The sequence below is a fragment of the Cyprinus carpio genome, chromosome A20, assembly GCF_018340385.1.
Source record: "Cyprinus carpio isolate SPL01 chromosome A20, ASM1834038v1, whole genome shotgun sequence".
Taxonomy (NCBI): domain Eukaryota; kingdom Metazoa; phylum Chordata; class Actinopteri; order Cypriniformes; family Cyprinidae; genus Cyprinus; species Cyprinus carpio.
In genome coordinates this window covers 26,725,828-26,750,259 of record NC_056591.1, presented here as the reverse complement: position 1 = coordinate 26,750,259, position 24,432 = coordinate 26,725,828, and the positions used below count along the sequence as shown (strand labels likewise).

The following is a 24,432-nucleotide window of genomic DNA, read 5'->3' as shown; positions in this document are numbered from 1 at the left end:
GTACGACAGCCGTTGCGGGACGGAGAGGAGACGGCCACTTTTTTTGGCGCCCATATAGGGAAGAGACGGGAGAGAAAGTCAGCCCGGCCCGTCCCGCCGCGCGAGGCGGGCGAAGGCAAACCTATCGGGGAGTGCTAGACGGGGCGCGCGCCGCGGTCTCGCTCCTCCCGCCGCGCAGTCCGCGCGAAACAGAGCGCGCGCGGACGCCCACGCGCCAGCTGGCTCTCCTCGAAAAGCCCCCGCGCTGACTCGGTCCCCGCGCCCCCCGCTTTTTTTCCACTGCTGTCTGCCGTGTAGCAGCGATTTGAGCCGCCCGCCGAGCGCGTTGGGCGCGCGTTTCACATTTTTTTTTTTTTTTTCTTGACCGGGGCATAAGAGGCGACGGCACGTGTCCCGTGGAGGCGGCTTCTTGAGGCATCCGTGATGAGAGAGATGAAACCCGAGTAAAAAAAAGCACAAAACCACTCCCTTTAGATAAAAATGAAAAGGAAGAGGAAAATGCACAAAGGTTTGCAATGTGTTTGAAAGAAGTATCTTCTGCTCACAAAGGCTGCGTTGATTGATACAGTAATACTGTGAAATAATAGACAATATAAAAATGAACTGTTTTCTATTTGAATATATTTAAAATGTAATTTATTGCTGTGTTGTAAGCGCATTTTCAGCAATCATTACTCCTGTCTTCAGTGTCACCTGATCCTTCAAAATTAATTTAATATGCTGATTTTGCTGCTCAAGAAACACTTCTTATTGTTATCAGTGTTTGAAACAGTTGTGCTGCTTCATATTTTTGTGGAATCTGTGATGCATTTATTTTCCAGGATTATTTTATAGATAGAAAGTTCAAAAGAATAGCATTGATTTGAAATCTTTTGTACATTATAAAGGTCTTCACTGTCACTTCTGATCAATTTAATGCATGCTTTGTTGAATAACACTATTAACTGCTTTCATCCTGACCCCAAACTTTTGAGCAGTAGTGTACATATATGAGCGGTGTTGTGTAATTCGTTTTACTTTAGAGCTGTGTTCATACTGTCCGTCCTTGTTTCTTTTCTGGCCTCTGACTGGAGCTGGAACATATCTTCCTCCTGCCGGACTACAGAAACACAAACCAGTTTGCTTTTTTAACATTTATGAACACGATATAAATGTAAGCAGAGTCTGACTGTCTATCAATATTGAAGGCCATATGACTATGAAGCCAACACAAACACAAGCAGTATCTGAGCATGATGTTTATTTGTGTGACACTGAAAGCAGTGGAACGGCTATGTGTGTTTATTTGGACACAACGTGCATTTGCTCTGGCAGAGAGCCCTGACTGTAATAACACTACACTGTAAGAGCTTGATTTATCCGTCTAACGCTATAGTGTATATATCTAAAGTAAGTCAGTTCATCAATCTCTGACCTCAAAGATGAAGAGTGACTAGTTCATGACCTACTGAGTTTGTTTTTGAGAATGTCCGCCTCTCTCCTGAGCTGCTCCATTTCTTCTCTGTGGAGTTTCAAGCTGAAACTGTGAACAAAGTTCATTATAAACCAGGGCTCTTCAACTTGGAGCAGTGGGCAGCCATTTATGCTGCGGCGGCCGGGGAGCAGCTGGGGGTTTGGTGCCTTGCTCAAGGGCACCTCAGTCATGGTATTGCCGGTCCGAGACTCGAACCCACAACTTTAGGGTTAGGAGTCAAACTCTCTAACCACTAGGCCATTTTTTAATTTGTAGATATACAAATTAAAAATAAAGGGAGAACACGCCTAAGCTGATATAGGCTACAGCAGTCGGCTTAATTAAATAGCACAACAGACAGCTCTCTTTCAACACAGACTTTTAAGAAGGGATGGATGTTTGCTTCAAATAACAGACAAGGTGATGTTATATTATCTTGGTGAAGGCCTATGTGTGTTGTTTTCTTTACCTGGTCTGACTAAAAGCAATGATAAAACCATTTTAAAATGATTAAGCAAATAATAATAAGCAGGGATCCCACACCAATGCAACTAGTGTGCCGCTCCTATTTTAGCTAAAACCCACGAGCCGCCACCTCCATGCAGGACCGTGCAGTAGAAAAGCGCCATTAGTGACAGGAACACATTCCACAAGAACGGTTGGAACCTGACGGACATCATCCGTTCAACACGTGATTATTTGTTGTATATTTAGAACATTTTTTTTTATATTATAATAACCAATGCAAAAAAAAAAAAAAAAAAAAAAAAAAAATTATATATTGAAAACTCAACACAAAACAAACTATGTGCAACACTATACTATACTTTCCTTTAAAAAAAAAAACATCTAAGCAGAACATCAAAAAATAAAATTATACTCACTGTACACAAAGACACAGATCTACAACTGACCAAAAGAGGGCACTATTTCATTAGTGAAACTAAAGGAAATGTTCTCTTCACAGAAGCTAACACAAACACAAAATTGATCGCCTTATTTTGACAGACATTGATAAAACCAGCATCACTTGTAGTTTATTGTGATGGAAGTCAAATAAAATATAAAATAAGGATGAAACGGCTATCCTCCTGAAACAGAACTCATGGCTCTCGTTCTTGTGTACAATCACACTCAAACAAACTAATACAAACATTGTGCTAAAAAATAAAAATACTTTCTCATATAAATAAAAAATACTCACATAGCCTAGTCAATATTTTAACCAAATGGGGAAGCCTTGCAATTAACACTCTACTGCACACATTTTGATGGTACATGAGATATATATATATATATATATATATATATATATAATATATATATATATATATTATATATATTCCTTTTTTGGTTTATTTGGGAAATTTTAATTGATAAAACATTTTTGACCACCCCTCACCCCATCCCAAAATATTGTGCAACAATGGTGCAGAATCGCTGAGAAAATTTCTCCATTCACATATCCATAAGACAATGATCAGAAAGCAATACAAAATCACAAATCTGTCAAAAAATGTCAAGAAATCATTATGTAAAAAGGAAAAACAATTGAAACACATTGATACATTGCATTTGATACAGACGTAGGTTTGTGTCATAGTGCAGGACTGCCAAACTTGGGTCAGCAGGACAGTGACCCTCCGACTGAAGTTTTTCCCGCCCTGATGTTCTGTGTCATGTCATATCATGTACTTCATGGAATGAGATTTTACTCTGTGTGAAACTTCAAAAAGCACTTCTTCTCTGTTGTGAAACAGAGGTGTACATTACAAATTTTGCACATCACTTTGGGTGTTCCTGTGCACCAGGAACCTTGCATCTTCCTTTTTTGTCACACATTATTTGCCCGTATGTATTGTCAATGGGAAATCCTGGTTAGGGATGGGAGCCGTGGACCCCTGCTTCCTTATAACCCCTTATCGCAAAAAAAAAAAAAAAAAAAACATGCTTACGTTCAGTAGGGGCATAAGAAAAACTTTCCATTGCCTCAGGTCAACCCATGCTGTAGAAGCCCAACACTGCACATTTTGGATGTCTCCTTTGTCTGACACCCATTTCAAGTCTGTGAATCTCTACTAATGAGCAGGTGACCTGAATCAGGTGTGTTTGATTAAGAAGACATGCAAAATGTGCAGTGTTGGGGGTCCTCCAGGAATGTGGTTGAGAACCTGGGGCGCTCTCGGTGAACCACTGCATCAGCGTCTATTTTTATACGATCTCGGATCAGTTAATAGTCTGTTACTGGCCTGTTTAGACAAGCTCTCCATAAAACAAAACAATCCCTTGCAAATTAATAATAATTATTTTAAAGACGCATAGGCCTATTATACAGACACTTCATTTTTAATGGTATTTTATTATTTTGATTGCATTTAATATATTATGCTTTCAAGAAAGCGTTTTCATTGGGTTTTTATGCATGTTTTGATCAGGTTTTTTGTTGCATTCACACAGTTTTGACCAGCAGGCGTCTTCGAAACAGTGAATCATTTTGCGAAGCAACTGGTTCAATTGATTCGAAGCTTCGAAATGGTTCATTTCTCCCATCACTACTTTGTTATGACTGGATATTTTGAATTTTTTAATTATTATTACAATAAAGCAATACACCCATTTCCTCTTTTAAAGTAAAAATAAGAGCATGAGCATTGCATTTAAATTATATGCCATTAAACGCCATATTTTCTCAAACAAGAAGAAAACAAAAATCTGATATTTCAACCAAATGTAGAAGCCCTACATTTAAGCAGGGCATCAAAAAATTAGTTTATACTCATAGCGTTCCTCTCCACGGAAATCTTTAGTAAAAGGCGAAAGATTTATACGATATGAAGAGAAACATGAGTGTACTGGTAGCTTGTCAGCGCTAGTACGTACTTGAGCGTCAGGAACACATTTCACAAGAACGGTGGGAAGCTGCCAGACTTGTTCTTGCGTACAATCAAAGCCACTGCAACCTTTAGCCAGCAAAGCGAAACGGCTTTAATGGATTTCAATGGAGAAGAGGCGGAATAAACAGTTTTTGTGAGGAAATAATCTATCATTTAATGGCTCGACAACCTGCTCGCTAATCTTAAACATGTTTTTCACTTAACAATACTTTCGTTAGGAACTAGGTTTAACCTTGATAAAAATAAATGTTATTTTTTAAGAGAAGGCAGGGGATGTTGTGATAGGAATTACTCATTAATGGAATCGCGCTATTATGTAATAGCTATTGTGTATTGTCTAAAAATATCGATTATGAATCGTCTTGACTTGGAATGACTATTATGACCATGCCTTGATAATGTATTTTAATGAATAAACGACATTAATTATTTAAATTATTGTATTAGCCTATATTGTATTAGGCCTATGTCGTTTAATGAAATTAAATAGGCTATGTTTATTTCTATGGCTTCCAAGTTTCAATAAATAGACTTGAAATGTAATGACTTGACTGCTGCATGATGATGATATAACGCTTTTAATGAATAAAGATTTAAATAAATCATTAGTTTAATAAATAAAAAGGTATTCTTTCTATAGCTTCCGAATTTCAGCAAATAAATTACATTTGTAGTGACTATCAGTATGCAGTTTTTTAATGAACAGAATAAAATCTAATCTTAAATTGCAGTGACCAGTGGTCAAGTAGTGACAAGCAATTCGCTCATATGCCCTAATCCCCAAAGGGTGTGGGGTAGAGGTTGACACGGGAGTGGATTTTTAAACCTTTCCCGTCCCATCCCCACAAAAAAAAAAAAAAAAAAAAAAAAAAAATCCCATCCTGTCCCAATCCCGGAAGAATGACTCCCATTCCCTCCCACTGCGTGTTGTGTGTGTGTGTGTGTATTATTTTTTGTTTGTTTGTTTTTTTTTTTTGCCGAAATCTGTCAGTTACAGTAATAAAAAATACATTACAGATCACAGCATGCCCACTAGTTGAACAAAAATCCAAAATGTAGTTTTTTGTTATTTTATTGAACTGAAAGCCATCTTAACAATGCACAGTGTGCATTGCTCACACTTTAAATTTCATGTAAATCGTCCATGCTAACACACACATATTTTTTTTCCATTTGAAAGTAGACATTTCACACTCTATAGATTTATTTTTCATACACGGAGTTTCGAAAAGTTTTTTAAGCAGTACTGCATCCAAATAATAATTTGTCTTTCAATTAAATTTGTTTTATTTTTCAAGTAGCCTATTTTTTTTTAGTTAAAACATTGATAAATATAAATATTTTTAATTAAGAGCTCAACTAAGACATATTTGTTTTGACGAATGTAAAATATCAAGGTTAGATTAACTCATATTATTAAGTTTATATCATGACCACGCCTCCTCACACTGCTGCTGCGAGTCCGTTAATGACGCCATCTCAAAAAAATTATTTTTTATTACAACAACCAGCTGATGATAAGAAGGTAACAACCTTCTATTAGTATTATAGACGTTATTTTTTCCGCCATTTACCTCTTTTCGCGCTTTCTTTTCCTCGATAGACTGTTTGTGACGGGCGAAAATTGTTGTTTGTCTAAACGACGGGACATTTCTCATCTGTTAGCTAGCTAAGGCTAGTTTTCTCACGCGCCTGAAGCGGACAAAACCGCGCTTGAATCCCGGACCAGCGAGATCGACTGAGATTATTCTCCTCTTTTCCTTTTTCTTTTTCACTCGATGTTGTTTATGAGGAGTGTAAGTTAATTTTACTCATACAGCAGCGGAGGAGAGACGATGGTGGCGCTAATATGGTGAGTTCAATCATTTCACGACCACATTTAATAGACATAGCTGTTGTTTGAAAGAGTAAGTTTAAATTAACGGTATAAATACAAAAACGGATCAATATAGATTAAGAGCCCTCTTAACCACTATCTTGCCCTAAACAATATTTTCTATGTCTATGAAAACTATAAAAATACATTTCTTAAATTAGAATTTTTGTCTTAATTAAATCTTTTTTTTTTGTTTGGGTCTAAAATTAAATTTAAATTTATTAAATTAATTGTTATTTATTTTTCATTAGCTCAAGTTAAAAAATATAGATATGAATCATTACCTGAAATAGTAGACCATCCGGGGACTTTTTGCATACTCTTTTCAACATACTATGCTTTGGGACACACTTATTCTAATAACTGTAGCACATACTATTTAATATGATTGTTTGGATGACGTATTTCCTGTATTTGGCCCAATTGTTCAAGTGACTCAACTAATTAAATTACACACTTCCCCCAATACCAAATACCCGACAACTTAACAACTTACAACACATATTACCCATTACCTGTATTTGGCCCAATTGTTCAAGTGAGGATGGCAAGAAACCACACGTGGTGTGTACAACTTTTTCATTAACACACACACACACCACACACACACACAAAAACTCACAAACACAACACCAAACACCCTGATGCTACACACTTTAATTTCTGGTGCTTCTAATTCACACACACACACAAGTGATAAAAACCAGTGCAAATGATGTACAAAATAAAATTAACATAAATCAAGGCTACTCACCTTTCTATATGCACCAATAAAACGTGTAGCACTTTTTATTTGGGCAAATATACCAAATGATATGTAATATCAACATGTATTATTAAAGGAAATAGTTCACCCAAAAAATGAAAATGTATAAATACGTCATATAAGGTTGCAGACTTGTCTTCTTCTAGCAAAGAGTATAGAAGACCACTCATAGCAAAGACTATAGAACACAACTAAGAACTTTGCTTCTAGTTCTTTCCTAAAACTCTGCTATACTCTTTGCTTCTAGTGGTTACGCTTTTCCCAATTATATAAAACTACATAACACTATAACATACACCAATACCAGCTCACGTTATCCAAATTAGCCGTTACGCTTTTCCCAATGATAGTAGGCTACATAGTTTCCATTACATTACGATTTTGTGCAGAAATTAGTATACTTCCACAAGCACAATAAACTTTCTAAGATACACTACTGCCATAAATAAATCTGATATTTTAACTGGATAGAGAAGCCCCACATTTAAGCAGGGCATCAAAAAATTTGATTTATACTCATTGTGCCCCTCTCCACGGAAATCTTTAGTAAAAGGCGAAAGATTTGTACGATATGAAGAGAAACATGAGTGTACTACATTGAAAAAGCAGCAGTACGTACTTGAGTGACAGGAACACATTTCACAAGAACGGTGGGAAACTGACAGACACCATCTTCAAAACAAAACATATAACACTATAATATTTATATTTAAAATACTCTACACAATAAAAAAAAAAACACACCCTCTCCTTTCTTTTAATTTAAAATTAAATAGTATTTTAAGTTAAACACACACACACATAATTACACTCAACGATCGCTTTTAGGCACGGGCACTAGTCTTATAGTGAATCCAAAGAAAATGTTATCTTCACGCACTCTAACACGAGCGCTAAACTGAAAGTGACGAACACTTATTTGGACAGACATTTATGAGCATGGCACTTGTCTTTTTTATTTTGTGTTTTAAGGGGGAAAAAATAGCAAAATATAATTAGTCATCGCAGGGAATCAAACCCCATCCTTGAAGATCCTGTCCAACTTAAAGACAAACGACTATACGCTTGAAATGAAACAAGTATTGTTTATAAACAATTGTATTATTGATGCACGCTTTAATCAGGAATCAAGCGAAGACATTCTGCAAATCATATATTTAACCCACGCGATCTCAAAAATTAAACATTTACATAACACTCACGCACGTGTTACAAATGAGCAATGACACATAAGAAACATATTCTGATATTTAACCAAAAAGAGAACCCCGCAGGTAAGCAGGGTATCAAAAAATTAGTTTATACTCATTGTGTTCCTCCCCACGGAAATCTTTAGTAAAAGGCGAAAGATTTATACGATCTGAAGAGAAACATGAGTGTACTGAAGTCTTCGGAGGCACCAGTACGTACTCGAGTGACAGAAACACATTCCACAAGAACGGTTGCAACATGACTGACATCGGTACTGCAAATATATTGCAACAGAACAACGTATAATAACGTTAAACGATTATACTATTAAAATGCATAACAAACAAGAGTGTATGAGTGTATAAAATTAAAAACACTTAAGTGAACTTAACTGTACCCCATTGCATTGTGGGTAAGAGAGCTTACTTCCGGTTTCGTCATCACTCTCAAGGAATCGGATAGCTTTACTGACATGGTAGAAAACAAGCTGTACGTTTTCAAAGCGTTTAGTAACATCAGTTTCGCTGTGACGTTAAAACTGTGTCAAAATTTCAGATGCAATAGTTTTTAAGATTAATACGAAAAAATCACTTTGATTAGTACAAATGATAGAGTAAGTAACCCTCAATAGTGGGCCATTTGCTCTTGAAATATTAATAAATAACTAAGTAAATAAAAATCTTGTTTCTCCCCGCAGGGGAATCGAACCCCGATCTCCCGCGCGGGAGGCCAAAATAGTTAAGCTTAACTTCCCTTAACTTTTCCCATTCATTCTCTATGGTAGTGCTTAACACTACGGATGCAGTATATTTTTAGCCACACGTAGATTTCATTGAGCTGTTTCACCTTTTCCGTGGCGGGGAATTCAAGCATAATCTAAAGTCTTTGGTATTAGAGCAACAGTAATCTGTCAGCCTTTCACTGTGGAGGTTTTAACATCGGAGAAAGAGAGATTTGTTTACCGATTTTTTTTTTGTTTAATATAATTAATATAATTAATTGTTTTGTTTGATAATAACTGATATATATTTGAGGCATTTCTGTTGTCACATGTCTGTAAAATAAAAGCTTGTTTCTCCCCGTCGGGGAATCGAACCCCGGTCTTCCGCGTGACAGGCGGAGATACTGTCCACTATACTAACGAGGAAGCAGCTGTTTGCTACAATGGAATGTGGGTCTTTTATTTTGGCATCTCCGTGTTTAGTGCATTTGAAAAGATGTGACATAAAAGTCCCCTGTCCCGCCTTAACTTACCAGTTGTTTCCTCGTTAGTATAGTGGACAGTATCTCCGCCTGTCACGCGGAAGACCGGGGTTCGATTCCCCGACGGGGAGAAACAAGTATTTTTTTTTTTTTTTTTTTTTTTTTTACAGACTATATATATCAGTCAATAAATATATCAGTCAATAAATAAATTGCGCAATAGTTTAGTTAATAAGGTCGCTTAAGGTAGTTTAACAGTAAGTATGTGTTGTATGAAACAAAATTTTGATAAAGAAATCTCTATCTCCGATGATAAAACGCGCCGCCTCCACAGCCAAATGTTGTCAGATAACTGTTCCAAAGACTTTAGATCAGGGGTGTCAAACTCGATTCCTAGAGGGCCAGAGCCCTGCAGAGTTGTTTCCAACCCTGCTTCAACACACATACCATGTAGCTTTCAAATAAGCCTGAAGGACTTGATAAGTTGGATCAGGTGTGTTTAATTAGGGTTGAATCTAAACTCTCCAGGACTCTCCGGCTCTCCAGGAATTGAGTTTGACACCCCTGCTTTAGATTATGCTTGAATACCCAGCCACGGAAAAGGTGAAACAGCGCCATGAAATCTACGTGTGGGTAAAAATATACTGCATCCGTAGTGTTATGCACTACCATAGAGAATGAATGGGAAAAGTTAAGGGAAGTTAAGCTTAACCATAAGCGGCCTCCCGCGCGGGAGACCGGGGTTCGATTCCACCGCGGGGAGAAACACGATTCTCATTTTACAGACATATGACAAAAGATGCCTCCGATGGAAAAGAAGCTTTTAATTTGTTCAGTTGCATATATTACTAAAATATAACACTGAACAAATTCATCCAACATACAAAATAACCCATAAGTTCACTTCAGAAACAAACCATTTTATCATACTGTTATTAAACAAAGTGAAAGAGCACACATGCAGGACAACAAAAAAATTTGAAATTACTCATTGTGTTCACCCCACAGAAATCTTTAGTAAATCTGAGGTGAAACATGAGCACATAAATAAACCACAATTCGGGAAGATACTCCATCTCACAATAACGGTGCAAACACAAAATGCATTAATACGTATCTGAGAAACAATAACAAATCTGACAATAAACTTATGGTATGGTATTAAAAAAAATGAATAAATAAGTAAAAGCAGCAAACTGCTCTGTAGGTACATCAGTAGTAAAAACTGTTGAACACTTATTTTTTTCATTGTAATTTGGTTAATTCATTTTGGACTGAAGTATGTAATTGGATAAAACAATTACTTTTCTATTACTTGGGACATGGTCAAATTTGGAGTACATTTGGAAGACAAAAGTGTAACTTTGTTGTAAATAGTTTACTTCATATATTAAAATACTTTATTCACAAATGTAAAGTTTGGAAAACAGCACCCCAGTTTAATGTCTTTAAAAAAGAGTGGTCTTAAAAATTATGAGAACCGATAAGGCCAACAAATAATTTGATTTATTGAATAGTGTGATTTTGTTTAACCCCATACATTGTTTATAAATGTATGCATGAATGTATTTTTATTTTGGTTAATTTCTTGTTTTGTTTCTCTGTTATAGCATGAATAATAAGAATGTCCCAGTCAGTGAGGACTTGTACTCATAGCCTATATTGTTTGGTTAAAGTTGAAATTAAAACTAGATTTAAAAAAGGTACAACAGTACTTCCGGTCACGCAACAAAGTCTGAATTCAATTTAGACAAGCAGCCCAATTGCTAAATCATCCAAAATGTACTTGTTTTCCAGAACTTTCATTAATATTATGTGGATAAAACTGAAACGATTGAGATGGAAATAAGAATCTTACAAATAATGCTATGAGATATCAATTAAAACGGCAAGTAGTGACGAACAAGCGAGAGGCATATTCAAGAAGACATGAACCTCATTAATGTTAAATTAAAGTTAAATGATTCATTAAAAAAACTACATCATAACATTAGCCACATCACAAACTCACCAACAGCGACACATAGTGTTGATGGACGGTACGGCACACCACGGCCAGAACTGAGTTTAACACGATTAAAGTGAATAAAAAACGAATCAAAAGTAAATCTTTTTGTTAACAGCGATTGAAATTAGTTCATGACATCAGAGACATCTATCAAGAGCTTTTTATTCGAACTTATTCATCAGGATCTATGACGTTTTTCTTGCATTACACGAGCACGTGTGTTCAAGAAAGCAAAAACCTTATATTGCAATAAAAAAAAATTCTATCTTCTAAATTAAGAGTGCAATCCGCTAAAACTGAGACTTACCTCGTCTCTTTCTATCATACAATACCTGCCACAATTTTTTTTTAGAAATCGCTGGAAAACTCCACATTAAAGGCCCTTTTTTGTGGTCTAATGAAGCCTGAGCAAATTAGTCTGCGCAGTGTTTGTTCTGTGAAATGCGTGTTTTTAAAATACAATTGTAAAATTATTTTAGAAAGAAAATAAACACGTGGAGGCAGCTATTAGAAAAAGAATAAAGAAAATATAGCGATATTAAAAACAACAGGCATTTAGCATGGCATAGATTACACACCTCCATCAGGGCCCCGCACAGATTTATAAAACATCACAATTAGCAATAGTAATATTTTACATCACACTTTTATAGCAGTATATTATTAAGCCGTTTTATACAAGAGCAGTTAATAATATTATGTCCTGAATTAGATTGGAGAAAAGTTCAAAGTAAAATCTGAAGTTATGATGCAGTTTCTGCATCTTCTAAATCAGACAGTTTTTTTTAATTTTTTTTTTAACTATACTATAGTTGTCATTGATATTTTAAATAACCTTTTATTTCTTAATCTAATTTATAGTATTTTGTTGTGTGCTTTTGACATGTTTATAATTTCTTATATTACTTTTTAAAAATCTTACTATTATTTTATCATTTAATTTAATTTTAGTTCATATTTAGTTTTTAATTGTTTCCACTTAGTATATTTATTGCTTTAAAGCTTAAACTTATTCCATTTAATTCCCAAGGCAACATTTCTAATTTAATTTAGTTTTCATGTAATATTTTATATCAGCTTTATTTCAATTAACAAAAATATTTTCAATAGTCTTAGTTAATAATAGTAACCCTGCTCCACATGCAACCAAGACAAAGTTAGAAATTTGTTTCATGAGTCAATGTTTTATAATTACTTTTAACATATTCTCTTTATTGCTGTACTGCATCATGCACACAAAGTTAACTGTTCTTAACAGAGTAATAAATGCTCAAGACAACTCGTATGTACTAAAAAATAGTGGAAATGGCCTGAGTAACGAGCATAATATACTTTCCTTGTCCTTGCCTCTAATATACAGTTTGTAGGATACACTGCAGACCGGGATCAGTGAGAAGAAACTGTTTCACCCGAAACTATGCTGCATTTCACTGTCTGCCATTACAAGTGAGGAAAACTCATCTCGCAGGATCAGGGCCAAAGGGCGTGAAGTAAGACATGGGTGGCCGTCCGCAGTCGTGATTCCACTGTTAAAATCTTTTTCCATGCTGTGGCTCTGTGCACTGGACAGTGTGGGAAGACATGTGGGATGAAAGAGCGTTTAGTAAATGCCCAACCACACAATGTTTAAAGTCTACGCAGGGATACTTTTGGAAATCAAGTGGAAAGTCTGCTATGAGAATTCAGAGCCCTTTAGATAACAGAGTCTCAGGCCAGAAGATCATAACAAAAATGTTCCATCTGACTCATTCCTGCATTGAAACCTTTTCAGAAAAGAATAAATGCATCAGATTTTCTAACTTCTGGAAGGAATTGCAAGCTAATCTCACAGAGCCTGTCAAGCACATGATTGTTGAGGTCTATATGTGTTTCTACATTGACCTCTGACCCCTAACATAAGGATGCTGCAGTGCACAATTTCTTATTAGATAAAAATCATTTTATACCATTAGTATACCATTAACATTATTTAATTTGTCAACTTAATTATAATGTAAAGATCAGCATGTTTTGGACTCTATTCCGCCATTATCTATGAACATCTGCTGGCTTATATGACCCAAAACACTGTTTAGTTTAGTTGGCTTCCTGCTCAGCTCTCATGCCTTTCTGGGATGATGCTCTGGTCCTCTAGAGGAGTGAGTTAGTGCCAGTGTGGTTTGGGTATCCTGTCAGACCACCACCGCCTGTCCACATCATGACCTCCAGTAAAGAGTGAGCCATTCATGAACACATTCAATAGAAAACACAAACACTACCGTTCAAAAGTTTGTGGTCAGTAATTTTTCTGGAAGAAGTCAGAATCAAGGCTGGATTTATTTGTTTAAAAATACAGCAAAAACAGTAATATTATGAAATATTATTACAATTTAAAAATAACTGTTTTCTATTTAAATATATTGTATGTTGAGATTATTATTCGTGTGATCAAAGCTGAATTTTCAGCATCATTTCCTTCAGAAATCATTCTAATATGCAAACAGTTGAGAAAACTGCTGCTTTTATATCTTTTGGAAAACTGGAATATCTAACTGATCCCACACTTTTGAATGGTATATGTGGAAACATGCATATAGATGTAGAAATAAAAAGTGAGATTACTGTACCACTAAAACTGTCAAATGAGCTAGAATTTCAGAAAAAAAAAAAAAAAATTCTGAACAAAGTTCCAGTACTTGCCTGCAATGCAAAACTCATCGCCATGTGTTTATGTTGTTGCTTTATAGCGGTTTAGAGTGTTTTTAGTATGTTGCTAAGGTAAGTTTCTGTGATCCCCTGCTCTGCAGATATGTAGGTCTATGGGAATTTTTGTAGCCATTTTATTGTTCATGAAGCAAAAATTGTAAATCAGATCACTTCGAAAATTACTGTATTTATAATAAGGCCAACAGTCAGATTATGGCAGGCTGTGTAAACAATGGCACTGTTGGCTTTGTAAAAGGTGAAAAAAAAATATATAAACAAAACCTAGTTTATTATAAATTCACATTCATGGAAGAAACTTGGGGAATTGCACTTTCCAATCACTCAACATGCTCTGTTCTGCTTGGAAAACAGTTGTTCCTAAAATCCATCATGGCAACAATCTCAGCTGATTTTTTCTTTTTTTGTGATGTTGGCCTCACTATAAGCTCTCTTATGATTGTATGACTCAGAATTATGAATTATGAGACTTGATCCCTCCCCAACAGAGCTGAACATAAGTGTAATACATTAGGCAGGAGGAGAGGCACGTGACGTTGAGGATATAAACAGAGATGTCAGGCTCTTTCCCCAGCATGTGGACTCCATTTGTGTGGCGCATGAGAGCGTTTGGCACAGAAGCCCTTTGGTATCTCTCAATCCATCTGCTCGGGCCAAATTATCACATCCTCCAGACTCCAATGAACATAAATCATTGGCGGGAACACGTCATAAAATGATGATTTAAAGCCACGGGCTGTCAAAACACAGCCATGCAGATGTCACGCAGCAGTTTAGGCAGAGAACACAAGGACTTCATCTCATCTGAACAATTTATGACCTCTGAGGGACAACAGACAGATGAGCTGCTCGCTCAGCCCACCAGCAGACAGGAACACACATGAAACTTAGGCTTGTATTTAGTAGCCCAAAGCCTTTATATACCCATCAGCAGGGAGTCCCTCAGAATACATCACTTCTGGCGTATTGGTATAGTTTCTGTCAGTTGTGCTGTGTTTGTGAGTTTTGGAGTTTTGGCACTATATAATGTTGAAGGACACGCACTGTTTTAGACTCAAGGCACAAATTGAGACCAAGGAAAATAAATACTGCGAGTTTCCTGAATTTGGGCAAGATGTATGTGAACATGACTGGGTCCTTCCTATTAAGCAGTACATTTTCATTTCCCCATCATACATAACACTCACATTTATCAAGATGGAAACCATATTTTAGAAGAATAATTGTAAGCTGTTTAGGAACTCAATAATTAACATTCATTTTAACAATTAAAAAAACTTCATTAAACTAACTAATTCTATTTAACCAAAGCCAAGATATGAATATATAGCATTGTAGTTATATTATTTTTTTAATAAGATTACTTAATTATTACATCTAATTAATTACATGATGTAATCTAATTGATCGCAAATTAAATTTGGCTGTGAAAATACACACAAAATATATTTTAAAGTCATTATTTTGATAAATGAGAAAAGTATCAAGCAGACATTACAAAAAAGTAGCTTTAGAAAGAAATATTTTATTTGATTCAACATTTATTTAATCAAATGTATTACTCGTAAACATTTAAGCTACAACAGCCTAACATAAACTAAACATAAAAGAAGATCATTTGAGAAACATCTCAGTATTTTTTGTTCATACAATGAAAGTCACTGGTAACCAAATTAACATGCTTACAAGCATTCTTCAAAATATCTTTTATCTTCCGCAAAAAGAAAGTAAGTCATACAGGTTTGCTATCTGTCTTTATTTGAAGCAGGGTGTTCATGACTTTTGTGTTTTATATGTGGACAGATTAAATGAAATGAAATCAGTGAAGGTTTGAATCTGTTCAGTGAATGAAAATGGGCTTTTGGAAAGCAGCGTGACGTGAAACCGCCTGAATGAGTAGTGTGTCAAATGTGGAAACGGTTCTGGCCTACGAGCCCCCAAATGAATGATAGATGTGATATTCTCCTTGCAAACACAAATATCTTCAGTGATTTCAGCTGTTGAGGATACACCCGGGACAAAAAAGCCCAGACCACCGTCACAGCCAAATGAGGATGAATTCTTTTTCTGGATTTTTTCATCTATTTTTACAACTTCCATTCAATTCCCTGGCTGATCGTTGAGCTCCATGTGAAGACAGGCTGCTCGGGCCGCACAAGACGATCCTGATGTAGACGGCTACACCTGCAGGTGCTTTAACCAGCTGATGAATGTTTTGGAGGACAATGCAAAGGATTTTTCGTAACTTTTGCATTCTTTCATCTTAACAGGCCATGTGATTGTTCAGTTTAAGTCATTAAAGATTAGCTTTTCCATCAGACATTTTTACAGAGTAGCTATATCTTCAGAGATTGTTCTTAAAGAATTAAACCAGTCCTGCTGGACCTCTGAAGATTTATGTCAGTGATGAGATGTAAGATGGACAACAACAAATACTAAGACAGACCAGAAAAACCATGAGTAAAATGATTTTCCAGAAATGAGTTTGAGAAAAGTTAATGGTGCATAGTTTGATCATGCTTTTGCACTGGTACACTCTGCTCAAATAGCAAAACTGGATTCCTGTCACTGCTGGTGATTTTATAATATATATATATATATATATATATATATATATATATATATATATATATATATATATATATATATAGGATGAACTAAATGTATAAGAAAAGCTGCTTAATGGTCTACACTGAAACAAAAGATCTGCCATTATACTATAATGACATTACAATGAAATGATGTTTTGTATTTGAAATCTGTTTTAACAATAGAGGCCAATTTTTTGTTTATTCTCTTTTGTTTATACATTGAAATCAGCTAAATATCATCCCATAAAGGACTTTAAAGCCCTTAATCATGGTAGCGCCATATTTAATTTATGTCAGAAATGAATAGACGCTGTGGGGAAGAAAAGTAGAGCGCGTTCAGTGATGCACTTGTTTAACAACAACATACCGATTGTTAAGCTGACTAAACTTTTCTAAAATCATTTTCTGTAGACAAAACCGTTCTGAACGGTGCGAGTTGTGAAAGTGTGGTCTACTCCTTTAGAGCGCGTGGCATCGTAAAAGTATAGCCTATAGTTAACTGCTTTAGTGAAATACACTGAATATTGGTGCCCTGTAAGGTTTGTGGTTGCAGTAGTTTCTCACGCTCAGTAGATGACAGTGTTGCATCATCAGAGTGGAGTTTTCCAGTTGATTCCTCCACATTAAGCCCTAACACAGGGTGCCTGTCCCAGGCCGGTTTGGACGAGAGGTCTTCCAGAAGCGATACGGGGCGGTGTGAAGATTCTGGATGTTATTAAGAGATGGACTCGTTTTTTCCTTCCTTCCTTTCTTTCTTTCGTGCTAGGTAAGACATGTTTTTGGTCTTGTTGCAGTTGGACAAGTCATGGTCAGTCTGTCAAACAAATTCATGAAATAAAGATTTCACTTCTTCCTTTTCAAATGTAGGTTTTGAATGTTATTTAGGGTACATGAAAAAATAAATTTGATTCTGTCTCATTTTTTTATGCAAGTTTATTTTTCATATTATAATATAATTTATTACAACGTATAAAACTAATAGCTACGTGTGTGTATGTGTGTATAATATTCTAATTCTAAAGCGGTTATGTAAAATCATGCATTTGAATTTCACATGTCTGATCTCGAGTGATCCAGACTTTCAATTTAAGCATGAAGATAATTATCAAATAGAACATAAAAAAACTTGTAGAATTTTTCAGGTAATAAAGACATTTTGAGAAACATTTGCTCTTGTTTTTATGATTGCTCTGTTCTGACGTTTCTTAGAAAATAATTATAACATAAATTTGTATTTTCCATTCAAATAATTGATTAATTTTAGCTCAGAAATTTCTCTCAAATTATTCTGATGGGAAACATTAGAAATAGACGGACATTTAAATTAGTTTAATGAAATATGTCACTCTCACAAGCACGCACGCACGCGCACACACGCAAATAAATTCTGTGTGCTTTGAAGGTGGTGAACTTTTATAACACATAAACTTTAAGTGTAATGAAAGCTTTAAATATGCTAGTTCCCCTGAATCAGGTGCCAAGGGGAAATCACTGTTCTGTTTGGCGATCCCTCAACATTTATTTATTTTTCTGAACGAAAATATTTCCAGATTTTTGTTTCAAAAAGTCAGGACACGTGTTCACCATAAGGAACCCTGAAAAGATTTAATTGTGGAAAGTGTGTGAAATGTTAAGGGCCAAAGGAAAAAAGTTTTGCTTTTCTATTAATTGATTACTTTTGTCATGGTTAACTGCATTCCAGTAATGCATATCTGCAAAAATGTTCTGAAAACATCATCATTCTCACTGATATATTAAACATTATTCAACACTGTATTTTTATTTCCCTGGATGCTTTGTACAAAATGCTGGGATGCATTTAATGTGTGGGAAAATTAACCTATAAACCAGGACAGAGTAAACCAAAGCATACGCACTGGTTGATTCAAAACATACAAAAATAACAGAATCTTCCTCTGCATAAATAAATGGAATCAAGTTATTTTAAAGATTATCTAGTTATTTTTCTAGTCACATTTTTTATTTACCCCTAAAAATTAATTCAAAGTAAAAATAATGTCAAAGTTCCTTTTTTGTCTTATTTTTGGCAGACGTTTTTGTGACTTAAGTAGGCTAAATGTAAACTACATCTAACTTCAGAACAAACTTTTTTAATTTTAAATGATAACAGATCACTTTTTAAATGCATTTTCTGTAAAGCTGCTTTGAAACAACGTGTATTGTGAAAAGCGCTATACAAATACATTTGAATCGAACTGAATATAGAATTAAATAATTGTAGATTCTACATTTAAAGATTTGGGCATATATGCCACCCACGATTAAAAAAAAAAAAAAGAAACCGTGTAAGGCATATTTTCTGTAAGTTTAAATCTAATAGCAATTATAGAAAAGCGTAATTGCTCTCAAATCTTTCGATAAGACTGAGTGACAACAAACAGAGGTTTCAAACGCGGTTTCTTTGCAGTTAAGTTCAATTAGCTTCATTACCAAAGTGCTTTGGCCCACCGGCTGGACCCGAAACAAACAGCCCAAATGATTGTGAGGGTTACATAAACATTCCCAAACTAGAGGCTGGAAAACCCCTTCTGGTCTGCTGCGTATCTCTGCTTAACCCCAGGAGACAGATAGGCTATAGTAGGAACCATCCTGCCTCTTTTAATCTGATAATGGGCTAAATTGAAATCAAAGTTGCGGGAGGTTGAACACGTTGCTGTCTGCATTTCTGTGATGCTATCCTGGGGTGCGTTTCCCAAAAGAATCGTTATAGCCATCTATGCTCGCAAGTTACATAATTCAACGATTCATTCGATTTAAATATACCTTTAAAACTGTTATTAAACTTCTATAAACTTCTAATATTAAATTTCTTTTCTTTTTTTTTTCTTTTTTTTCAAAAGCTTGTGTTAATCAAATTGTAATGGTAAAAACACTTCATAACAGAAATAAGCAGTCCTGGGCAGTCATGGGCTCATCATGGTACAGGATCCCATTGTCCTCTAGTCGCTAAATTGTGAATCTGGATCTTAAAACAAATAATATTGCTGCATTATAAGCCCCAAAATTGACAAAATTACACGTATGGCATTTAACCTTCTTAATGCACATTTTATCAATTGAATAACATAGTATATTTGACTGTCCCACATTAGTCAAAACATGCTGTCCCACTTTTGAAACATCATTTTCTAAAGTGGGACAACAAAGATTTCTTTAAATAGAAAATATCCTTAACACATTTTAAGAATATTAATGCAAATTTGATGTATAAATTCATCACAAATATAATTTGATAATTTAGAACATTGTTTTATTTATAACAGATTTATATCCTTAACATTAATTTAGTCTAAATTAATGTGAACTTTACAAGAGGTACTTCCTGTTTGTTGATTTTCTTGGCCACATTTCTGACATAATTTCCAGAAAGTAAAGTGATTTAAATAACTTGACACCCCTGCTTGAATTCAACACCAATCATGTTCACTTTAATGTCGCAAAAGAAGAGATAAACACACTGAAGCTTAGGTGTCCCACATTAGTCAGTGTCCCACATTACACTAATCCACACTACGTCTTGCAGATGTAAATGTAGGTCTCCGTGATGTGCTGTCAGGGATCCACCTTATTTTTCCCCTAAGAGTGGGTGCTGCCATTTGGAAATTTTGTGTGTCTGTCTTCCAGTGTCATCCACTTCCAGCTATTTTTAACTGTATAAAACAGCTAGTTTTGCTGCTTGACATTGCAAACTGTTGAGTCTTACCATATTATCCCTTATGAAAATTAACCATGAGTTTATTATAGTAAGTGTAAAACCATGTTTTTTGGCATTATGATTACCATTTGTATAAAAAGTTTTACCACAAATAGGCCTACCATGGTTAAGTTAGTGTACCAAAACCATGGCTAATTTGTGGTTATCATGGTTTAACTAGTAACCATGTTTTTTTGGGTTTTATTTGTAGTAAAGCCATGGTTAATTTTCGTAAGGGATTTCAATTGTGTTAATTACGAACACACTGGTTTGTAGCACAAGCAGTTTTACAGTTTATTGCACTTTCCTAATTTTCTTATTCTTGTTATTTCCCTATACAGACTAATGAACCGGAAGTCTCGCACATTCACAGAAACAGCTTACTTCTGTGTTGGAAAAATAAGGTGGATAGACCTTAGCCCTGGCTCCTTGCTGCGCTACTTGTCTTGAGTTCCGTTTGTATTTCCACAACGTCCTTCACGTTGACGAATTTTTGAATGAAACTGTAGTTTTAAAGTCTACTGACATTTGTTATGAACATTATAATGCACATGATATCTTTCATTAACTCTTCAATAAATACATCTACTTCACCAGCTAATTAGGATACTCTTCAACAGGAAGTTCAAACACAAAATTCTAAAGATGGCTGCGCACTTGTTTCTCTGAAGCATAAGGTCTATAATGTTGGACTAGTGTGATTCAAACAACTGTGATGCCACAATACGGTTTCGAAAACCAGTTGTGAACGACTAGATGGTTAGTTTCTCCAACGATGCATATTGGTAATTAAAGAGTGAGTTACATCGTTGTACGGGAAACATATAAGCTACCCGTGTCTAGGAAAGGTGTCATCACAATCAAATGTTAGTAACCTAAATATTTAGGTGGCCTGTTAGTAACCTAAACATAGATGTATGTGTACACACACAAAACAGCATGTTGGAGTCTATTCAGATTCAACAGTAATCCTCCATCTGGGTAATGCAGGTTTAGGTGATGAAAAGAAATATGGGCGTACTCTTTAAGGTAATAACAGTATTAGTGACATTCAACAAGTGCAACCAAAAAGATTCAAAACATCATTAACCCACAGATGAGTGTTTAATAGACATTTTGTCACAGGTGTGGTCTTTTTTTGTGGTTGGATTCAAGACAATGTCAATAAAAGGATTTAGAACTGAGATTTAGAGCTGCGGTTTTGCATATTATGTCATCTCAATCCAGAAATGTATTAAAAAGGGTCATAAATATCTGAACTCTTTCCCTGAGAATGTTACCCATGACAGTTCTAATGCAATGGCAACTGTCTGCCAGTTACCGTCTTAAATGTAATAGTTTCTTATGTCACTGATGGTTGCATTAAGAACTACGCAACCTTTCCATTACACAAAAGGTTCGTTATAGGTTCTTTAGATCAGTGTTTCTTAACTGGTGGGTCACAAGACCATTCTGAGACCAACATCAATAAAAAATGAAATTCTAAATGTTTTTCTGATGCAAGACTTTTATTTTGAAAGACATCCTTGAAAGCTGTTGACACCTTTGTCAGATGCCGAAGGATTTGCATGAAGGTATAATTCTCATTCTATTCAGGAGCAGTTTCCATGTTTCATTAACAGTTCATGTTATTATTATTCACCATGATAAATGTTGTTTCCATAACCCAAAATGCCATGTTATTTCACTTTGTGTTATTTTGTACATGTTTAAATGACTGTGGTGGCTCATACCAACCTAATTGTATTAACAAACTGGGACTAGCCTTAATTTATAGGCTGTTTATTAATCAGTATTTGTGATATTTTTACAATTTATGTTTTAAGAAACAATCCAAAAAACTCAAAACAGTACAACAACAATCAACAAAAAAAAAAAATAATAATAATAATAATAATAATAATAATAACAACAAATAATAATAATAATAATAATAATAATAATAATAATAATAATAATATTATATATATATATAATATATATATATATATATATATATATATATATATATATATATATATATATATATGTATATATATATCCTAATAAAGTGGGTCGCTGCTTGATGACCATGGTAAAATGTGGGTCCCATGGCCAAACCAGTTGAGAACCACTGCTTTAGATTATTAAAATGTTCTTCACACAAAGAAAAAAATAATAATTCTGAAAAAAATTAATTTACGAATTCTTCACTGAAAGGTTCTTTGGGGAACCAAAAATGGTTCTTCTATGGCATTCGCTGTTATAAAAAAAAAAAAAAAGAGCCTTCTGGAACCATTCTTTTTAAGTGTTTTGGAACATTTTGACATTTGACTTGTTAATATTTTGTCCTCTTACTCTAGCGTTGCTTTAGATGAACAAGATTCCTCTGTAGATTTTGTTCTGTGAGACTTCCTCTCCAGGGGCCCTGATTTTAGACAACCATTCCTGCACTATCATCATAGATCAGGAATATTCTGTTGACAGGAAACCCATTCTTCCCCTTGGTTTGCCTCATGCTGTCATTTTCCCATCTGCCCGTGTGAGCTTCAGCCCAAATGATGTGTTCTGATCGGTGTGCATCAGTGCCTCTCCAAATGTCAGTGGCTACAGGGAATTCACAGCAGCCTAGCCAAATGCAGTATACATACTGGGAGATGAGCCATCCTTGAATGAAACGGGATTTCCTGACATCTTCTGAGCAGAGAACAGAAATAGAAGCCACAGATAGAAGCCACAAATTAAAGGGCTATTTTTTACTGTTGTACTGTTTATGTATATTTTGGTGCAATAAAGACGTAGGAGGACACTACAGTGTGTTGTGTACACTATCCTGAAAAAAGAAAGAAAAAAAGCATCACGGTTCCCAAAACAAATATGAAGCAGCAAAACTGTTTTCAACATTGATAATAATAAGAAATGTTCCTTGATCAGCATATTAGAATTATTTCTGAAAGATCATTTGACACTAAAGAATGGAGTAATGATGCTGAAAATTCAGCTTGGCATTACAGCAACAAATTGCATTTTAAAGTATATTACAATGGTTATTTTGAATTGTAATAATATTTCACAATATTAGTGTATTTTTTATCAAATAAATGCATCCTCTGTGAGTATGGAGCTTATAATATGTGACCCTGGACCACAAAAACAGTCTTAAGTGTCAAGTTTTCAATTTTGAGATTTATACATAATCTGAAAGCTGAATAAATAAGCTTTCCATTGATGTATGGTTTGTTAAGAAAAGACAATATTTGGTCAAAACACAACTCTTTGAAAATCTTGAATCTGACAGTGCAAAAAAATCAAAATATTGAGAAAATCACTTTTAAAGTTGTCCAAATGAAGTCCTTAGCAATGCATATTACTAATCAAAAATTAAGTTTTGATATATTTATGGTAGGTAATTTACAAAATATCTTCATGGAACATGATCTTTACTTAATATCCTAATGATTTTTGGCATAAAAGAAAAATCTATAATTTTGACCCATACAATGTATTTTTGGCTATTGCTACAAATATACCCCAGAGACTTAAAACTGCTTTTGTGCTCCAGGGTCACAGATGACAAAACTATTTGAAATTTTAATTATTGACAACTGGCATACTGAATATTATGTGGCATTTAACATAGTTCTGAATGAGATTTTTTTAACTTGAATATTGAACATTTGAGTTTTATAGACATTTTTAAACAGCAAATTTTTTGTTCTGAATTCTTTGACTGCAAATATCCAGTTTTTAAAAATACAGCTTCAAGTTTTCAAGCTGAAAAGGAAATTCGGAACATCAAATTCAATATTCTAAAATTCAATATGCAGAAATTCAGATAGTACAGAAAGTAGGTCAGAGGTAATTGACAGGGAAGAGCAGATGATCTCCGAACAGTCAAACAAAGCATTCAGGTTGATCTACCCGTTGAATAATATTAATTAACACTAACAACGTTTTGAAGCTATAGACACATTTGATTCAGGTTTATATTTCATGCCGTGTAATGCCTAAAAACATTTTACTAATTTACAAACACATAAAATTAAGTCATTT

General features: G+C 34.9%; 1 long non-coding RNA gene and 5 other non-coding genes across 6 annotated transcripts in view; 1 reads left to right on the top strand and 5 right to left on the bottom strand.

Annotated features, from left to right (window-relative positions):
* LOC109068272 overlaps window positions 1–1,040 on the bottom strand; it is a 7,423-nt gene extending 6,383 nt beyond the window's left edge. Inside the window, exon 1 of the long non-coding RNA XR_006162812.1 lies at window positions 1,018–1,040. This is a non-coding gene — a long non-coding RNA (uncharacterized LOC109068272). The remainder of the gene's footprint in view (window positions 1–1,017) is intronic.
* Window positions 1,041–4,188: 3,148 nt separating this feature from the next.
* LOC122149111 lies at window positions 4,189–4,304 on the bottom strand. The gene has a single exon (XR_006162859.1). It is a non-coding gene; the product is annotated as a U5 spliceosomal RNA (small nuclear RNA).
* A 3,159-nt stretch (window positions 4,305–7,463) lies between these two features.
* Window positions 7,464–7,580, bottom strand: LOC122149112. The gene has a single exon (XR_006162860.1). It is a non-coding gene; the product is annotated as a U5 spliceosomal RNA (small nuclear RNA).
* A 673-nt stretch (window positions 7,581–8,253) lies between these two features.
* LOC122149113 lies at window positions 8,254–8,369 on the bottom strand. The gene has a single exon (XR_006162861.1). It is a non-coding gene; the product is annotated as a U5 spliceosomal RNA (small nuclear RNA).
* Window positions 8,370–9,255: 886 nt separating this feature from the next.
* On the bottom strand, window positions 9,256–9,327 carry trnad-guc. Its single transcript has one exon. It is a non-coding gene; the product is annotated as a tRNA-Asp (tRNA).
* A 115-nt stretch (window positions 9,328–9,442) lies between these two features.
* trnad-guc lies at window positions 9,443–9,514 on the top strand. The gene has a single exon. It is a non-coding gene; the product is annotated as a tRNA-Asp (tRNA).
* The last annotated feature ends 14,918 nt before the right edge of the window (window positions 9,515–24,432 follow it).